An 18,563-nucleotide genomic window follows, 5' to 3' on the forward strand; every position below is an offset into this window, starting at 1 on the left:
CACCACCATGTTTCACCGTAGGGATAGTGTCAGGTTTCCTCCAGATGTGATGCTTGGCATTCAGGCCAAAGACTTCGATCTTGGTTTCATCAGACCAGAGAATCTTGTTTCATGGTCTGAGAGTCCTTTTAGGTGCATTTCTGCAAACTCCAAGTGGGTTGTCATGTGCCTTTTATTGAGTAGTGCTTCCGTCTAGCTATTTTACCATAAAGGCCTAAAGGCTTGATGGAGTGCTGCCGAGATGGTTGTCCTTCTGGAAGGTTCTCCCATCTCCACAGAAGAAATGTCAGGGTGACCATTGGGATCTTGGTCACCTCCCAAGGCCCTTCTCCCCTGATTGCTCAGTTTGGATGGGCGGCCAGCTCTATGAAGAGTCTTGGCGGTTCCAAACTTATTCCATTTCAGAATGATGGAGGCCACTGCATTCTTGGGGATCTTCAATGCTGCAGACATTTTTTGGTAGCCTTCCCCAGATCTGTGCCTTGACACAATCCTGTCTCGGCGCACTATGGACAATTCCTTTGACCTCGTGGCTTGGTTTTTGCTTTGACATGCACTGTCAACTGTGGGACCTTACAGTGCCTTGCGAAAGTATTCGGCCCCCTTGAACTTTGCGACCTTTTGCCACATTTCAGGCTTCAAACATAAAGATATAAAACTGTATTTTTTTGTGAAGAATCAACAACAAGTGGGACACAATCATGAAGTGGAACGACATTTAACTTTTTTAACAAATCAAAAACTGACAAATTGGGCGTGCAAAATTATTCAGCCCCTTTACTTTCAGTGCAGCAAACTCTCTCCAGAAGTTCAGTGAGGATCTCTGAATGATCCAATGTTGACCTAAATAACTAATGATGATAAATACAATCCACCTGTGTGTAATCAAGTCTCCGTATAAATGCACCTGCACTGTGATAGTCTCAGAGGTCTGTTAAAAGCGCAGAGAGCATCATGAAGAACAAGGAACACACCAGGCAGGTCCGAGATACTGTTGTGAAGAAGTTTAATGCCGGATTTGGATACAAAAAGATTTCCCAAGCTTTAAACATCCCAAGGAGCACTGTGCAAGCGATAATATTGAAATGGAAGGAGTATCAGACCACTGCAAATCTACCAAGACCTGGCCGTCCCTCTAAACTTTCAGCTCATACAAGGAGAAGACTGATCAGAGATGCAGCCAAGAGGCCCATGATCACTCTGGATGAACTGCAGAGATCTACAGCTGAGGTGGGAGACTCTGTCCATAGGACAACAATCAGTCGCATATTGCACAAATCTGGCCTTTATGGAAGAGTGGTAAGAAGAAAGCCATTTCTTAAAGATATCCATAAAAAGTGTAGTTTAAAGTTTGCCACAAGCCACCTGGGAGACACACCAAACATGTGGAAGAAGGTGCTCTGGTCAGATGAAACCAAAATGTAACTTTTTGGCAACAATGCAAAACGTTATGTTTGGCGTAAAAGCAACACACCATCCCCACTGTCAAACATGGTGGTGGCAGCATCATGGTTTGGGCCTGCTTTTCTTCAGCAGGGACAGGAAAGATGGTCAAAATTGATGGGAAGATGGATGGAGCCAAATACAGGACCATTCTGGAAGAAAACCTGATGGAGTCTGCAAAAGACCTGAGACTGGGACAGAGATTTGTCTTCCAACAAGACAATGATCCAAAACATAAAGCAAAATCTACAATGGAATGGTTCAAAAAGAAACATATCCAGGTGTTAGAATGGCCAAGTCAAAGTCCAGACCTGAATCCAATCGAGAATCTGTGGAAAGAACTGAAAACTGCTGTTCACAAATGCTCTCCATCCAACCTCACTGAGCTCGAGCTGTTTTGCAAGGAGGAATGGGAAAACATTTCAGTCTCTCGATGTGCAAAACTGATAGAGACATACCCCAAGCGACTTACAGCTGTAATCGCAGCAAAAGGTGGCGCTACAAAGTATTAACTTAAGGGGCTGAATAATTTTGCACGCCCAATTTTTCAGTTTTTGATTTGTTAAAAAAGTTTGAAATATCCAATAAATGTCGTTCCACTTCATGATTGTGTCCCACTTGTTGTTGATTCTTCACAAAAAAATACAGTTTTATATCTTTATGTTTGAAGCCTGAAATGTGGCAAAAGGTCGCAAAGTTCAAGGGGGCCGAATACTTTCGCAAGGCACTGTATATAGACAGGTGTGTGCTTTTACAAATCATGTCCAATCAATTGAATTTACCACAGGTGGACCCCAATCAAGTTGTAGAAACATCTCAAGGATGATTAATGGAAACAGCATGCACCTGAGCTCAATTTCTAATCTCATAGCAAAGGGTCTGAATAATTATGTACTCTAAATAAGTTATTTCTGTTTAATTTTAATACATTTGCAAAAATGTCTAAAAACCTGTTTTAATTTTGTCATTATGGGGTGTTGTGTGTAAATAATTTAATCCGTTTTAGAATAAGGCTGTCATGGAACAAAATGTGGAAAAAGTGAGGTGGTCTGAATACTTTCCGAATGCACTGTATATATATGAACTGAAGAAAATAAATAACTACATGTTGTTGCTTTTTTAAGGGCATGCTTTTCGAGTATACACAGAATAAGCATATTTTCCCTTTCTCGCTCATTATCCCTCTTTCTCTATCCTTTCCTATTTTGCCCCAGGGAGATAGACAGAAAATTAATTACAGGGAGCCTGACAGACCACAACAATAAGACAATGACAGGTTTTTATAGAGAGCATTATGTCAAGATTATCTCTGAATGGGGTATTTTCTTGTGGGTCTGTAAAACTAACTTGCAACATAATACGTACCTTGTGAAAGATAAATATATTCACATTTTGATAATGTTACATTGTGGAAACACGTGGTTGCCATAGTAAAATTCAATTTCGTCTTCAGAATAAGCATTCAAGGAATCTGATTTGTGTTGTGATAATTGTAATCTGTACCCCATGCACACATTACACACAGCTTCGATATGTTATGAATAAGTAATATATTTATCCTCATGACTTGGTCACAGAATATTTTCCTTTATAACGAATATAGAACTAGGCTATATCTTTTATATTATATTCTTCATCCCCTGGATGAACTTTCACTTTTTAAGGCGCTGTAGTCTGTATTATTTGATGATTGAGCTTAAACATCCATTAATGTGCTCAACCCTCTCACTTCACCCACAACCCCAACCCCCTGCCTTGGAATCTTAGTAGATAGCACAGAAAACATGGTCCATTCAGCAATTATTCACACAGTCTTGGGCTAATGGTACTCTGAATGCACAGACACAGCAGAATGAAGTGAGTCAGTGGACCAGCAGTAATGGCCCCATGTAGTGTGTGTGTGTGTGTGTGTGTGTGTGTGTGTGTGTGTGTGTGTGTGTGTGTGTGTGTGTGTGTGTGTGTGTGTGTGTGTGTGTGTGTAGGGGCGCAACTTTCACTGGGGACGGGGGGGACATGACCCCCCCCCCCCCCCCCCACACACACACACACATTTTAAAGTAGCATTTTTGACCCCCTCAGTTTTATAATTGCAGAGTGATACAAAAAGCGCATTGGTGTGCTTCGGGACCATACAGACGCCTCAGAGAGGTCTGGTTGACTGTTTGGTGATTTCAGACGGCAGGATTTAGGACTGTGCGGACACTACAGAGCATGCGGACAGGCTGTGCGAAGGCAAAGCTATTATTATAGGACCAGCACGATGCTGCTGTCTGGAGCTGTTGTCTCTGTGTGTTTTCTCCGGGTTGTAAAAGCAAGCAGAGCAGAAACTAAACAGGCTCCTCTTTATTTGATTGATGTAGCTGGCAAGGTAACTGTTGTTTGACTTAACAGAAAAATAAGTATTTATTTCCAGTGCTGAGCTAGTAGTGTAACTGACATGTAATGTGTAACATTACATGATTCATCCCCTCTCGACTGAAGATCCTTCTGAAGAGAATGAACTAGCTAGTGGGCCACCACAGCCAGTTCAGCTTTAGCCATCTGTCAGGTAGCAGCATCTAACAGCTGTTGTGTGTATTGAAATGTTTTATAGCCTTTTTGTCCTGTTTCAACAGAAGTAAATTAACTTGGCTAGTTTTTCGGCAGTTGATGTACCATTAGAGCTTGCCAAACATTGGCTAACATTAGCTAGCTCACTAACTTTAGCTATTATTTGTGCCTCAATCTCGCTAGACCTGAATCAAACGATGAAATAAGCTGCCAAATGATTGAAGACCAATATTTTGACATTTCTTGACTGTGCAATGTGATTTTTTATTAGTCAGTATAGCAATATAATGTTATTGATCTGTCCGTTTCCCTTGCTAATTCCCTACTTTTATTTTTACATTTAGTGTGTGGATCAGCTTTAATATTGCGGATAGATTGTAGCTTCCATCAATGTAATTGTCTGAATAATTTCAGATCCCCCATATATTTTGGGGGTAAATACATATATTTATATATATTCATACCCACATATATATATACAGTGCCTTGCGAAAGTATTCGGCCCCTTGAACTTTGCGACCTTTTGCCATATTTCAGGCTTCAAACATAAAGATATAAAACTGTATTTTTTTGTGAAGAATCAACAACAAGTGGGACACAATCATGAAATGGAACGACATTTATTGGATATTTCAAACTTTTTTAACAAATCAAAAACTGAAAAATTGGGCGTGCAAAATTATTCAGCCCCTTTACTTTCAGTGCAGCAAACTCTCTCCAGAAGTTCAGTGAGGATCTCTGAATGATCCAATGTTGACCTAAATGACTAATGATGATAAATACAATTCACCTGTGTGTAATCAAGTCTCCGTATAAATGCACCTGCACTGTGATAGTCTCAGAGGTCCGGTAAAAGCGCAGAGAGCATCATGAAGAACAAGGAACACACCAGGCAGGTCCGAGATACTGTTGTGAAGAAGTTTAAAGCCGGATTTGGATACAAAAAGATTTCCCAAGCTTTAAACATCCCAAGGAGCACTGTGCAAGCGATAATATTGAAATGGAAGGAGTATCAGACCACTGCAAATCTACCAAGACCTGGCCGTCCCTCTAAACTTTCAGCTCATACAAGGAGAAGACTGATCAGAGATGCAGCCAAGAGGCCCATGATCACTCTGGATGAACTGCAGAGATCTACAGCTGAGGTGGGAGAGTCTGTCCATAGGACAACAATCAGTCGCATATTGCACAAATCTGGCCTTTATGGAAGAGTGGTAAGAAGAAAGCCATTTCTTAAAGATATCCATAAAAAGTGTTGTTTAAAGTTTTCCACAAGCCACCTGGGAGACACACCAAACATGTGGAAGAAGGTGCTCTGGTCAGATGAAACCAAAATGTAACTTTTTGGCAACAATGCAAAATGTTATGTTTGGTGTAAAAGCAACACAGCTCATCACCCTGAATACACCATCCCCGCTGTCAAACATGGTGGTGGCAGCATCATGGTTTGGGCCTGCTTTTCTTCAGCAGGGAGCCAAATACAGGACCATTCTGGAAGAAAACCTGATGGAGTCTGCAAAAGACCTGAGACTGGGACGGAGATTTGTCTTCCAACAAGACAATGATCCAAAACATAAAGCAAAATCTACAATGGAATGGTTCAAAAATAAACATATCCAGGTGTTAGAATGGCCAAGTCAATGTCCAGACCTGAATCCAATCGAGAATCTGTGGAAAGATCTGAAAACTGCTGTTCACAAATGCTCTCCATCCAACCTCACTGAGCTCGAGCTGTTTTGCAAGGAGGAATGGGAAACAATTTCAGTCTCTCGATATGCAAAACTGATAGAGACATACCCCAAGCGACTTACAGCTGTAATCGCAGCAAAAGGTAGCGCTACATAGTATTAACTTAAGGGGGCTGAATAATTTTGCACGCCCAATTTTTCAGTTTTTGATTTGTTAAATAAGTTTGAAATATCCAATAAATGTCGTTCCACTTCATGATTGTGTCCCACTTGTTGTTGATTCTTCACAAAAAAATACAGTTTTTTATCTTTATGTTTGAAGCCTGAAATGTGGCAAAAGGTCGCAAAGTTCAAGGGGGCCGAATACTTTCGCAAGGCACTGTATATATATATATATATATATATATATATATATATAAAAACATATCTTTGAAAAAATATGTTCCTTTATTATTCCCTGCAAACCCTACCACCCCTCCCCTAATTGCAGTAAACAAATAAACAATAACACTTAGGCTTCTACTTCCAGCTTATATATACTATTTACATTTTACAGACACAATCTATTTTACAATACTTATATTTTGTTGTTTTTGGTCCTGGCAATCTTTTATTTCTGATGTCCATCCAGTTTGATTTCTATTTGACATATATTTCTAACTGTGCAATTTCACAACAGTTCTGAACCTATATACATTTCACAGACCCAGTATGTTTTATATTTGTTATCTTCTTGTTATTAGTCCCACCCTTCAGCTCCATTCAACCCCTCCTATCTATCTCTTAACACCATCCATATTGGATTTATATTTGCCATATATTTTTCAACTGTGCTGTGATGCTTCACAAAAGTTCCGAACCTTTCTATTCTCATAGTTTCTACAGGTTGTAAATGAAAGATAAAAATGTTTCTAAAATAATAATTATATTATTGATCGATTGACTATGACTTTTCAAATAACCTAGTATTGCTATCAGCAGGGTTAGCTCCAGGGAAATGTTGCAATTCTTCAGCCATTCCTGGACCTGTGACCAAAAACAAGCTACATATGGGCAGTAACAAAATAAATGATCAAATGACTCTGCCTCCTCGCTGCAAAATCTGCATAGCTGGGAAGGTTGTATTCCCCATATATATAACATTCTATTGGTTGCAAGAATTTCGTAGTAATTTTAATTGAAAAATTCAAAGTTTTGAATCCGCCGTTGTTTTGGGTGTCAATTCATTAACCATGTGCCATGGAATTGGTACATCGAAAATCTCTTCCCAACGATTTTGCAATCTATATTGCAGGCTAGACTGTCATGGTGCACAATCAGTACACAACACTATGTTCATCATGTCTTAGCAGGATCAGATGTTGACAGGTATCCCAGCAGGGTCAGACAGCCAGGGAAGACCAGTCTACGGAGCTCAGGTGAATTTTGCAGTTTATTATAACAATCACGAATGGATACAAAGTTCCAGTCATGTGTGCTCCCTCTTGGCCTCTCGGTCACCAGGCTGCTCGTTATGGTGCACACCTGTCAATAGCGGTACGCGCATCTGGGCATAATGACACTCACCTGGACTCCATCACATCCTTGATTACCTGCCCTATATATGTCACTCCCTTTGGTTTCTTTCCCAGTCGTCATTGTTCCTGTTCCATGTCGGTGCGCTGTTCGTGGTTCGTTCATTTATTAATTTAAGGTATTCACTCCCTGAACTTGCTTCCCGACTCTCAGCGTACATCGTTACAGTTCCGTTTTGAATTGATGAGTCGGCTACGGTCTGGGAGTAATGGTCATTTCAATTACTGAACCATACTATGCTTGGATGATATCATTTTTAAATGTACACCAAGGAAATTATTTTCCATGCCTTATCTGAGCAGGATCAGATGGTGATAGGGGTGTAGGCAGGGTCAGGCAGCCAGGGAAGACCAGTCTGTGACGGAGCTGAGGGGAACTTTTGCAGAAACAACACTTTATTCTCTCTGTGCAGCAAACACTTCAAAACTGTATCAAGGGTTGAGTGGATTTCCCAGACGAGACAAAACATGTCAAACAAAAATGTGAGGAAGACCTGGTACACACTGATGGTGCATGGATACCCAGGTTTGAATGCCCAGTCATGTTCATATAATCTCAGACATAAATTAATGCAGTTTAAGACCATCCACAGAACATACTATATGCCAGTGAAACTAAATATAATGCACTCAGAAACTTAACTCCTCTGCTGGAGGTGTAAAACACAAAAGGGGACATCTTTGTATATGTTATGATTTTGTGAAGGCTTGCTGAATTCTGGCAAAAAGTATGTTATTTTATCAGCATGTCTACAGATTCTCCCTGCTCCCTGTTTTTTGTTTGCCTTGAAATGTTGATACTGGAGACTTATAAAAGAAGAAACTGTTCTAGAAATCTAGAATTTATAGCAGCTAAGAAATGCATTGTCATTAATTGGAAGGTTGGTTATCGTCCCCCAATGTCAAAATGGATGGCAGGAATGTCAAGTTCTGCATCACTGGATTACATTTATTACAAGATTAAAGGTATACTGTTCAACTTTAAGGTCTGAGTGCCTTACATGGAATACTGTATGACAGTAGGGGTCTGTATTGAAAACGTTTTTTTTCTTCGAGCAGTCGCAAATTAACATTTTTATGGCACACGACACCTGTACGATTTGCCCCTGTCTCAGTGGAGGCCGCAGGGATGCCACAGTCCAAGAATATGGGGATTGTGGCTCAGATGCACATCTCTCTCCAGAATGCTCTCATTCCTGGCATTTCGTGGGTATTCATTGTTTTATAACTTAATTGTGTCCATTGTTTGCTTTGTCTATCAACTCCCCATTACATATATCACCAGTAGTAGCCTACATTTAGCGGTAATTCCCATCATTTCTAATCTGCAATGTTTGTTTGGTTACGGTGATTTCTGTTATTGCATTAAATATATTATTTCTACAGTCAGTTACCATTCTCATTGTCAGAGTGGACATGTATTTTGCAGAACACACAACCTATGCTACACTTGTGAGAAACAAGTTTTTGTTTATTTCATTACAATTATGAGTTGTCAATTTTGTTTGAATTCCTCTTGTCAATGTTGAGTTAGGACATGCACCTGATTCTGCATCTAGAGGTAGGACTAGTCTATGCCCAGCCAATGTGATTTATATGATATTCATTTTTATCAGGATAGTTTCTACCTGCAGGCTAAAATGTTGTGTTGGCTTTATGTAGGCTATTTTTACATAGTTAGTTGTGTGTGTGTGTGTGTGTAGCAAGTGTGTGGGGCGGGGGTATAAAGTACAATCTCCAACTGATTCAAGACAAGCATCTAATGATGTACCTAGACTATGGTTGCCCAGACCCACACTCAATCCCTATCCCTCCCTTTTTCTAACCATTCCTCCCAGGCTCCATATCAGGCAGATGAAAACATAACCTGTCACATTCCATCCCATTAAACCAGCCATGAACCATGTGTTCTACTCACAGGGAGACACACAGAGAGAGGGGGGAGGGGGGTAAGAAAAGAGCGAGACTGGGCACAGTGTGAGAGAGGAGAGAGAGGGGCTAGGAAAGAAATGGGGGGTGAAGGCTAAGTGCATCTGGGCACACTTTAGACTTATGAATTATTCATAATCTTAATGTAATTTTTATGAAAAAAATAGACAGATATATTCAAGGGACAAACATACTGTAGGAAGGTTTTTACTTGACACATTTTAGACCTATGTACATACAAACATTTACACATAAAAAATAAAAAAAATATTTCACCTTTATTTAACCAGGTAGGCCAGTTGAGAACAAGTTCTCATTTACAACTGCGTCCTGGCCAAGATAAAGCAAAGCAGTACGACAAAAACAACAACACAGAGTTACACATAAACGTACAGTCAATAACACAATAGAAAAAATATATGTACAGTGTGTGCAATTGTAGAAGAGTAGGGAGGCCATAGAGGCAAAATAATTACAATTTAGCATTAACACTGGAGTGATAGATGTGCAGATGATGATACTGGGGTGCAAAAGAGCAAGAAGATAAATAACAATATGGGGATGAGGTAGTTGGGTGTGCTATTTACAGATTGGCTGTGTACAGGTACAGTGATCAGTAAGCTGCTCTGACAGCTGATGCTTAAAGTTAGTGAGGGAGATAAGTCTCCAGCTTCAGTGATTTTTGCAATTAGTTCCAGTCATTGGCAGGAGAGAACTGGAAGGAAAGGCAGCCAAAGTAAGTGTTGGCTTTGGGGGTGACCAGTGAAATATACCTGCTGGAGCGCGTGCTACGGGTGGGTGCTGCTATGGTGACCAGTGAGCTGAGATGAGTTTACCGAGCAAAGACTTATGGATAACCTGGAGCCAGTGGGTTTGGCGAATATGTAGTGGGGGGGGGGGGGGGGGGGGGGGGGGGCAGCCAACGAGAGCATACAGGTTGCAGTGGTGTCTAGTGGGGCTTTGGTGACAAAATGGATGGCACTGTGATTGACTACATCCAATTTGCAGAGTAGAGTGTTGGAAGCTGTTTTGTAAATGACATCGCCGAAGTCAATGATCGGTAGGATAGTCAGTTTTACGAGGGTATGTTTGGCAGCATGACTGAAGGAGGCTTTGTTGCGAAATAAAAAGCTGATTCTAGATTTCATTTTGGATTGGAGATGCTTAATGTGAGTCTGGAAGGAGAGTTTACAGTCTAACCAGACACCTAGGTATTTGTAGTTGTCCACATATTCTAAGTCAGAACTGTCCAGAGTAGCGATGCTAGACGTGTGGGCGGGTGTGGGCAGCGATCGGTAGAAGAGCATGCATTTAGTTTTACTATGCTTAATGTGAGTCTGGATGAAGAGTTTACCATCTAACCAGACACCTAGGTATTTAAAGTTGTCTACATGTTCTAAAACATATTCTAAGTCAGAACCGTCCAGAGTAGTGATGCTAGGCGCGCGGGTGCGGGCAGCAATCGGTTGAAGAGAATGCATTTAGTTTTACGAGCATTTAAAAGCAGTTGGAGGCCACAGAAGGAGTGTTGTATGGCATTGAAGCTTGTTTGGAGGTTTGTGAACCAAGGGCTGTATCTGTTCCTGGTTCCAGGTGGTGTGAAGGCAAAGCTTCTGGAAGGCTGGCTGGACCAGCGCCGGAGAATTGAGCATGGTTCAGTGTGTACGCATTGCACTCTTTCGTGCATGTGGCGATGAACGCAGAGACATCAGGAATCATGGTAGGCCACCAAAAGCGTTGTCTCACAAATGCCAGGGTCCGACGGGAGCCCGGTTGGCAGGCAAGCCTGGGGGAGTGGGCTCATTCCGGGACTGAGGAGCGGACCGTGTCAGGAACAAACATCTGGTTACCTCCCCAGTGTTTGGCTGGGAACACAGCATCTCTTGAACCTGCTTCCCTATTCCCCAGCTGAGTGCTGTGAGCCAGGCACGAGGTGGGAAGGATGGTCTCAGGTTCCGTGATTGTAGCCGTGGGGCTATATAGGCATGAGAGTGCATCTAGCGTGACATTCTTGGATCCCGGTCGGTATGAGAGGGAGAAGTTGAACCGGGTGAAAAGCAGGGCCCCCCTAGCTTGCCTGGAATTGAGACGCTTGGTGGTGCGAAGACTTTCCAGGGTCTTGTGATTGGTCCACACAATGGATGGATGTTCCGCCCCCTCCAGCCAGTGCCTCCACTCCTCCAACGCCAACTTCACTGCAAGAAGCTCATGATTCCCTACATCGTAGTTCCTCTCCGTGGCATTGAGAAAATGTGAGAAGAAGGCGCAGGGATGTAACTTGAGGTCCAGGGCAGAACACTGGGACAGGACAGCTCCCACTCTGACATCCGAAGCATCGGCCTCCTGTTACGCGGGATGAAACAGGGGAACCCAAGAGCACACTCAGACGAGGAGACTTGGATGAAGTAACCAAGGTATTTATTGAACGCCAGGGGTAGATGGAGTGCAGGTCAGGGAAGCTCGGGCGGGTTGCTGGAAACCAGGTGCGGAGACTGAGGCTGGAGTGAGAGGGGTTGAGACAGGGTAAGCAGGTCCGGAGGGGAATCCAAGGGGGTAGTAGAGTGTGGAATCCAGGACAGAGGAGCAGGATGACGAGACGTGGGACAGGAGACAGGGACCAGAGGCAGAGCGGGCAGAACTGTAGCAGAGAGAAAAAACGCATCAGGCAGAAAACAGGCACAACAGGATAACAACTGAATAGTAACTATTCTGCCCTTGTGTTGCGTTCCCATGCAAAACTAGACAGATAGCTAACAACTAAGTCTTCAATAAAACTCCCAAGGCGTGACTTTTCTTGAATAAATATATTGAAAACGTTTATGTTGTGAAACTGCAAAATACAGAAAAGAATATATACTTTAGTATTCGATTCACACCGACATACTGTAGCTGTACATTATACATTTGAAGTTGCATGAATACAAAGCACGTGCTAAGGTACCATGCATCTGGCATGATGCCAAACCATATAGCTAATTGTTACTCATATGGTAATTGGTTAACCCCTTTCATTACTCTAATAATGTACAACCATCTCTGTAGAATAACAAAGCATATTACACTAGAAACAGTAACAAAACTACAGTATTGTATATTTTACAATTCATTTGCATGAGGCACGAGCAAAGTAATACAGCTGACGGCATACATGAAAGGCATTGCAATTTGTGTGAGTAAATGCAACCAACCAACATTGATATGTAAGCAACTCTATCAATAACAAGATTATCATCACTAGCTAAATGCTTGAATCGAACTTACAAACAAATATTTTCTGAGGCTGAAGCGTGACTAGAAATAACTACACTGAAAGACCTAGCGTTGTTTTTAGCTGCTTCTATGCATGCAGAACAAATTCTCTATTTCCTGTTTGCGTACAGTCTTTCTAAGTACCAGAACGCTCCACTAAGGGATGAATAACACCATGGAACACAATGAAAATCCATCTTAACTATTGTAATACAATAATCTGTTACCTTCTAACAGGATGGCAGCACAGTAACAAATGGCTAGAATGTGGACTGACTAAGCAAAGATTATAATCCGGCAGCGTGGAAGTGGCAAGGCTGAGTATTTGGTGGTGAAACGGTGTTTGAAATCCCGGAACGCCAGGTCAGCAGCTAGGGACTACCTGAACTGAACCTTGGGAGAGGTGAGTGAAGACTGGGTGGAAGCCAGGGTGCTGTAACCTTGGATAAATCTGAGATAAAATTTGGCGAACCCCAGGAAACGCTGCAGCTGCACCCTGGACGTAGGGTGGGGCCAATCCACCACCACTCTCACCTTTCCAGGATTCATCTGTACACACCCTGCAGTGATGATGTAACCCAGGAAGGGGATGGTGGAGCTATGTAATTTGGAGAACCTGTCAGACGTGGACCACATGTTCTTGAGTGGAGCAGGAGAAGATGAGGATGATGTCGAGGTAGATGAAGATGAACCGGTTCAACATGTCGCGGAGAACATCATTAACCAGAACCTGGAACACAGCTGGGGCGTTGCTAAAGGCCAAATGGCATGACTAGATAATCGTAGGGACCGCTGGCCGTGTTGAAGGCAGTCTTCCATTATTCCCCTTCCTGTAGTCGCACTAGGTGGTAGGCATTCAGTAGGTCCAGCTTGGATAACACGGTGGCCCCCTGGAATGGCTCCAAGGCCGAGGAGATGAGTGGTAGTGGGTAGCGGTTCTTCACCGTGATGTCGTTGAGGCCTCGGTAGTCGATGCACGGGCGAAGGGTTTTGTCCTTCTTCTCCACAAAGAAGAACCCTGCACCGGTGGGGGAGGCAGAAAGACAGATGAACCCTTCAGCTTGGGAGTCCTCAATACAGGTCTTCATAGCCTTGGTCTCCGGACCCGACAGAGAGTACAGTCATCCCCGGGGCCGGAGTGGTGCCTGGGAGAAGGTCAATCCCGCAGTCATAGGGTCGGTGCAGCGGAAGCGAAGTGGCCCGGGCCTTACTGACCACCTCCAGGAGTTCCTGGTATTACGCAGGAATTGCGGAGAGGTCCGGGGCAACTTCCTAGCCCCCAGGAAGACGTCCTGGGGCAGGCTGCGCTGACTTCAAGCAATGAGCTTGGCAGAACGGGCTCCAGCTTATGATGGCACCAGCAGACCAGTCAATAAGGGGATTGTGTCGCTGGAGCTAAGAGAATCCCAATACCACAGGAACCTGAGGAGAATGAATTGGATCCTCCTGCTGTGGTTCTCTGACACACGTAGGTTGATGGAGGTGGTATTGTGGGTGACCCAGCCTATAGAGCGCCCGTCCAGCGCTCTAACATCCATAGGAATGGAGAGGGGCTAAGTGTGGATGCCCAGCTCGGACTCCAGGGTAGCGTCCATAAAGCTCTCATCTTCCCCAGAGTCGATGAGTACCCCGGAGAGATTGACTGGTTCCCCCACAGCAAAATGACATGAAAAGGGGTGCGAGTAAGGGGAGAGGAAAAGTTGTCCGTATGGCCCAGGAGAGTACCCGCTCCTACCGGTGAGCCTGGTCTTTTAGTCGACAGGTGGTGACGAAATGACCAGTAGTCCTGCAATACAGGCAACTCTTAGTGTGAAGCCTGTATAGCCATTTGGCTGGAGACAGCCTAGCTCTGCCTAGTTTCATTGGCTCGGGAAGAGGTGAATCGGCAGACTTCAGAGACTCTCGGGGGAACTCGGGTAGCCTCGGGTTCTCTTGGCAACGAAGCTGTCGGGGACTTCTGGGATGCCTCGGAGGCGAGGTGGAATCCTTGGGCGAGCGAGTGAAATCGAATCTCCTCTCCTTCCTTCGTTCCCGTAGTCGCACATCGATTGAATGGTCAAAGCGATGAGCAAGTCGAGATGAGTCGGTAGTTCCCGGGCTGCAAGCTCGTCCTTTACTTCCTCCGATACTCCGTGCAGGAACATGTCGAACAGCGTCTCCGGGTTCCAGACCCTCTCAGCTACCAACATGCAGACATCCACTGAATAGTCTGCCACACTGCAGAAGTCTTGTCGAAGCTGGAGTAACTTCTGGGCAGGCTCTCACCCGGACAATGGAGCATCAAAAACTCTCTTTACCGCCGCCATGAACTCCTCCAGACAGAAGCATACAGCCGACTCTTGTTCTCATACTGCCGTAGCCCAGGCGAGAGCCTTCCCGGACATCAGTGTGATGAGGTACGCTTTCTTAGAGCGGTCCGAGGGGAAGGATGAGGGCTTTAGCTCGATGATGAGGGAAAACTGAGTGAGAAACACCCAACAGCTGCCCGACTCTCCATCTAAGCGTTCCAGGGGAGATAAGCGGGGTTCCCAGGAAACCGTGGTGGCCGGGGAGACGGCGCTGCTAACAGCCGAGTTACTGAGGGGCTGGAAAGTTACCGTCGTGGTAGGCTGCCTAACAGACAACCCTCAGATTTGCTCCAGCAATGTGTTCAATGCTCGTCATGGCATTCGGCCAAGGTCTGGAACCCTTCCATAAGACCACACAGCCACTCCTTGTGCCTTCCAATGGTCACTCTTTGGGAGGAGATGGCGTTACGGACATGGTCCAAGTCTGCTGGGTCAGTCATGACCAGTTCGTACTATCACGTTTTAGGGAAGACCCAGATGCAGACAATGTCGAAGTAACAAAAGTTTATTACTCGAACAGGGGCCAGGCAAAACGACAGGTCAAGGCCAGGCAGAGGTCAGTAATCCAGATCAGAGTCCAAAAGGTACAGAACGGCAGGCAGTCTCAGGGTCAGGGCAGGCAGAATGGTCAAAACCAGGAAAACTAGAAAACAGGAACTAGAAACAGACAGGAGCAAGGGGAAAAACACTGGTTGGCTTGACAAACAAAACGTACTGGCAACAGACCAGCAGAGAACACAGGTAAAAATACACTGGGGATAATGGGGACGATGGGCGACACCTGGAGGGGGGTGGAGACGGGCACAAAGACAAGTGAAACAGATCAGCTCTAACGTTACAAGCTTCACTGTCATGGTGCACTGTAGAGGTCTGCGTGGGACCGATTTCTTGAACCCGCTCCCACCTTCACCCGCTGGCTTCCTGTCCGACTCCCATCCGCTACCTCAAAAACTGGTCCCAAACCCAACCGCAGTCCCGCAATGTCGTTTTAGGCGTATGTGACGCAACTCACTTGCCAGCCATGGTACCAGCAATTGTGCCCCCTATAGCCAATATCAAATGCGCAAAAATAACTTACGAAATAGGTTAAATTACCAGAGATGTTTGCATGGCCCTTACATTGTATTACTGGGCTATATCAGCCAATATGCTAGATGTAGTTTGAGGAGAGCAGAGTTGGAGAAACTTGCACTTTCTCTTGAGCTATTTTATAGCCTACCTTTTAGGAGTAGGAAGATTTTTAGATGGAGAAATATGGGTGATCAATATTTAGGCCTATTTCTAGGCAATGTAGTAAACTATAGCCTCATCATAGGCCTATTTAGGAAGTACATTTCCTTGGAAAGTTAACTGTCCCGTACTCTATTTAATTGAGACCACACGCGAGAATTATGACAGCGACACTTGCTACGTTTTGACCTATAGGATATAGCCTGCCGTTTAGGAGGACGATTTACAGGCAGAGAAAAATAAAGGGGTAATCCATACCCAGCTAGCAATGAGGAATCGGCCCAGAAGCGGTCCTCTTCCGGGGGGCCGGAACTAATTGAATAGGCCCAGAATCGGGTGTTGGACTCGGCCCGGAATCAAAATGAATGACTGCCCAGAATCTGCCCAAGTACATCGGGCCGTTTCCATTCAGCCGACATTGCTGGCAGTTTACCAGAATCTCCCCAGAAGCCGGCCGATGCAAATTTAAATAAATGGATACAAAATTACCCGATGTAGTCATTTTAAATATGACTATTATACATTTTATACATACAAATGATACCCAGCCACAAAAAAACATTGTGTTGGAGGAAACACCATACACCTGGTGATCATGTCAGCGTACATGTCAGCGTCAGCGTACATTCTGGCCCGCAACAGGAGTCGCTACTGCGCGATGGGACAAGGGCATCCCGGCCGGCCAAACCCTCCCCTAACTCGGACGGTGCTGGCCCAGTTGTGCATCGAATTCGTGGATTTCCCAGGCGCTGCCAGTACGGGTCTCGAACCAGCATCTGTCTGCGTCACTCCGGAGGCTTCGGATTGCCTTGCACAAAGTATCAAAATACTAAAATACTACACAGGACTCTTAAAGAATTTCATTTCAATGTTAACTGTATTTTTTGATCACAGAAACAATGAGAAAATATGGAAAAATAAATAATGAAATGCTAATTAAATTAAGCAGCCCGTGAGATAATCTGCCAGATAGTAGCCCCAATCCGCCCGAGCCCCAAGTAATATATTTGGGCCAGATAACTAAGGAATCACCAGAACACCAAGTAATACATAATAACCCAATAACTCAATACCGGAATTGGCCTGAGCTCAATCCCCGTATCGTATCCATTAGTAATACTGCCGAAAGTGGTCCAGACTCGGGCCACATGACGTCGGCCGAGTCTGACTCTCAGCGGAGTGCCCTGACTTTCAGCCAGAATCGTTCCAGATCCACTGTGCTAGCTGGGTACTTATTGAAAATGAAAAGGCGCAATGCTCGCTACCCACAGTAGCCTAATCTATGTGACCGTTGTGCCTTTTCCTTTTCAATCATGATTACATATTTTGATTGTACCTAGACTCCTATTGGTTGAGTGCCCTCCACTTCTTTTCATTATCAATATTTATTTACAGACACTGTAGTAAACTACCGGTTTTTGTTTGCTTGGAAATGTTGAAACTGGAGACTGTTATCAGAAGAAACTGTGTAACCTAGCATTTATAGTGGCTAATAAATGCATTGCCATTAGTTGGAAGGTTGGTTATCCTCCCACAATGTATGGAAGAAATGTAATGTTAAATCAAATAAAATGTTATTTGTCACATGCGCCAAATACAGTGAAATGTTTACTTACAAGACCTACCAACAATGCTTTAAGAGGTTTTAAAGAAAAAAAAGTGTTAAGTAAAATAGAGATGAGTAAAAAATAGAAAATAAAAGTCACAAATAATTCAACATCAGCAGTAAAATAACAATAGCGAGGCTATATACAGGGGGTACTGGTACAGAGTCAATGTGCGGGGGCACCGGTTAGTCGATGTAATTGAGGTAATATGTACATGTAGGTAGAGTTAAAGTGGCTATGCATAGATAATAAACAGAGAGTAGCAGCAGCGTAAAGAGGGGTCTGAGTAGCCCTTTGATTAGCTGTTCAGGAGTCTTATGGCTTGTGGGTAGAAGCTGTTAAGAAGCCTTTTGGACCTAGACTTGGTGCTCCGGTACCGCTTGCCATACGGTAGCAGAAAGAACAGTCTATGACCAGGGTGGCTGGAGTCTTTGAAAATTTTTAGGGCCTTCCTCTGACACTGACTCGTATAGAGGTCCTGAATGGCAGGAAGATTGGCTCCAGTGATGTACTGGGCCGTACGCACAAACCTCTATAGTGACTTGCGGTCGGAAGCTGAGCAGTTGCCATACCAGGCAGTGATGCAACCACTGCCTGGTATGCTCTCAATGGTGCAGCTGTAGAACTTTTTGAGGATCTGAGGACCCATGCCAAATCTTTTCAGTCTCCTAAGGGGGAATAGGCTTTGTTGTGCCCTCTTCACAACTGTCTTCATGTGTTTGGACCATGATAGTTTGTTGGTGATGTGGACACCAAGGAACGTGAAGTTCTCAACCTGCTCCACTGCTGCCTGTCGATGAGAATGGGGGCTTGCTCGGTCCTCCTTTTCCTGTAGTCCACAATCATCTCCTTTGTCTTGATCATGTTGAGGGAGAGGTTGTTGTCCTGGCACCACACGGCTAGGTCTCATCATTGTCGGAGATCAGGCCTACCACTGTTGTGTCA

At 44.1% G+C, this 18,563-nt stretch overlaps 1 protein-coding gene across 1 annotated transcript in view; it reads right to left on the reverse strand.

Annotated features, from left to right (window-relative positions):
* Positions 1–10,676: 10,676 nt before the first annotated feature.
* Positions 10,677–18,563, reverse strand: part of lrrc9 (leucine rich repeat containing 9) — a 43,333-nt gene continuing 35,446 nt past the window's right edge. The window contains exon 34 of the transcript XR_002257130.2: positions 10,677–11,822. The gene's annotated coding sequence lies outside the window, so the exon portion shown is untranslated. The remainder of the gene's footprint in view (positions 11,823–18,563) is intronic.

This window comes from Oncorhynchus kisutch, linkage group LG14, assembly GCF_002021735.2.
Source record: "Oncorhynchus kisutch isolate 150728-3 linkage group LG14, Okis_V2, whole genome shotgun sequence".
NCBI classification, from domain to species: Eukaryota; Metazoa; Chordata; class Actinopteri; order Salmoniformes; family Salmonidae; genus Oncorhynchus; species Oncorhynchus kisutch.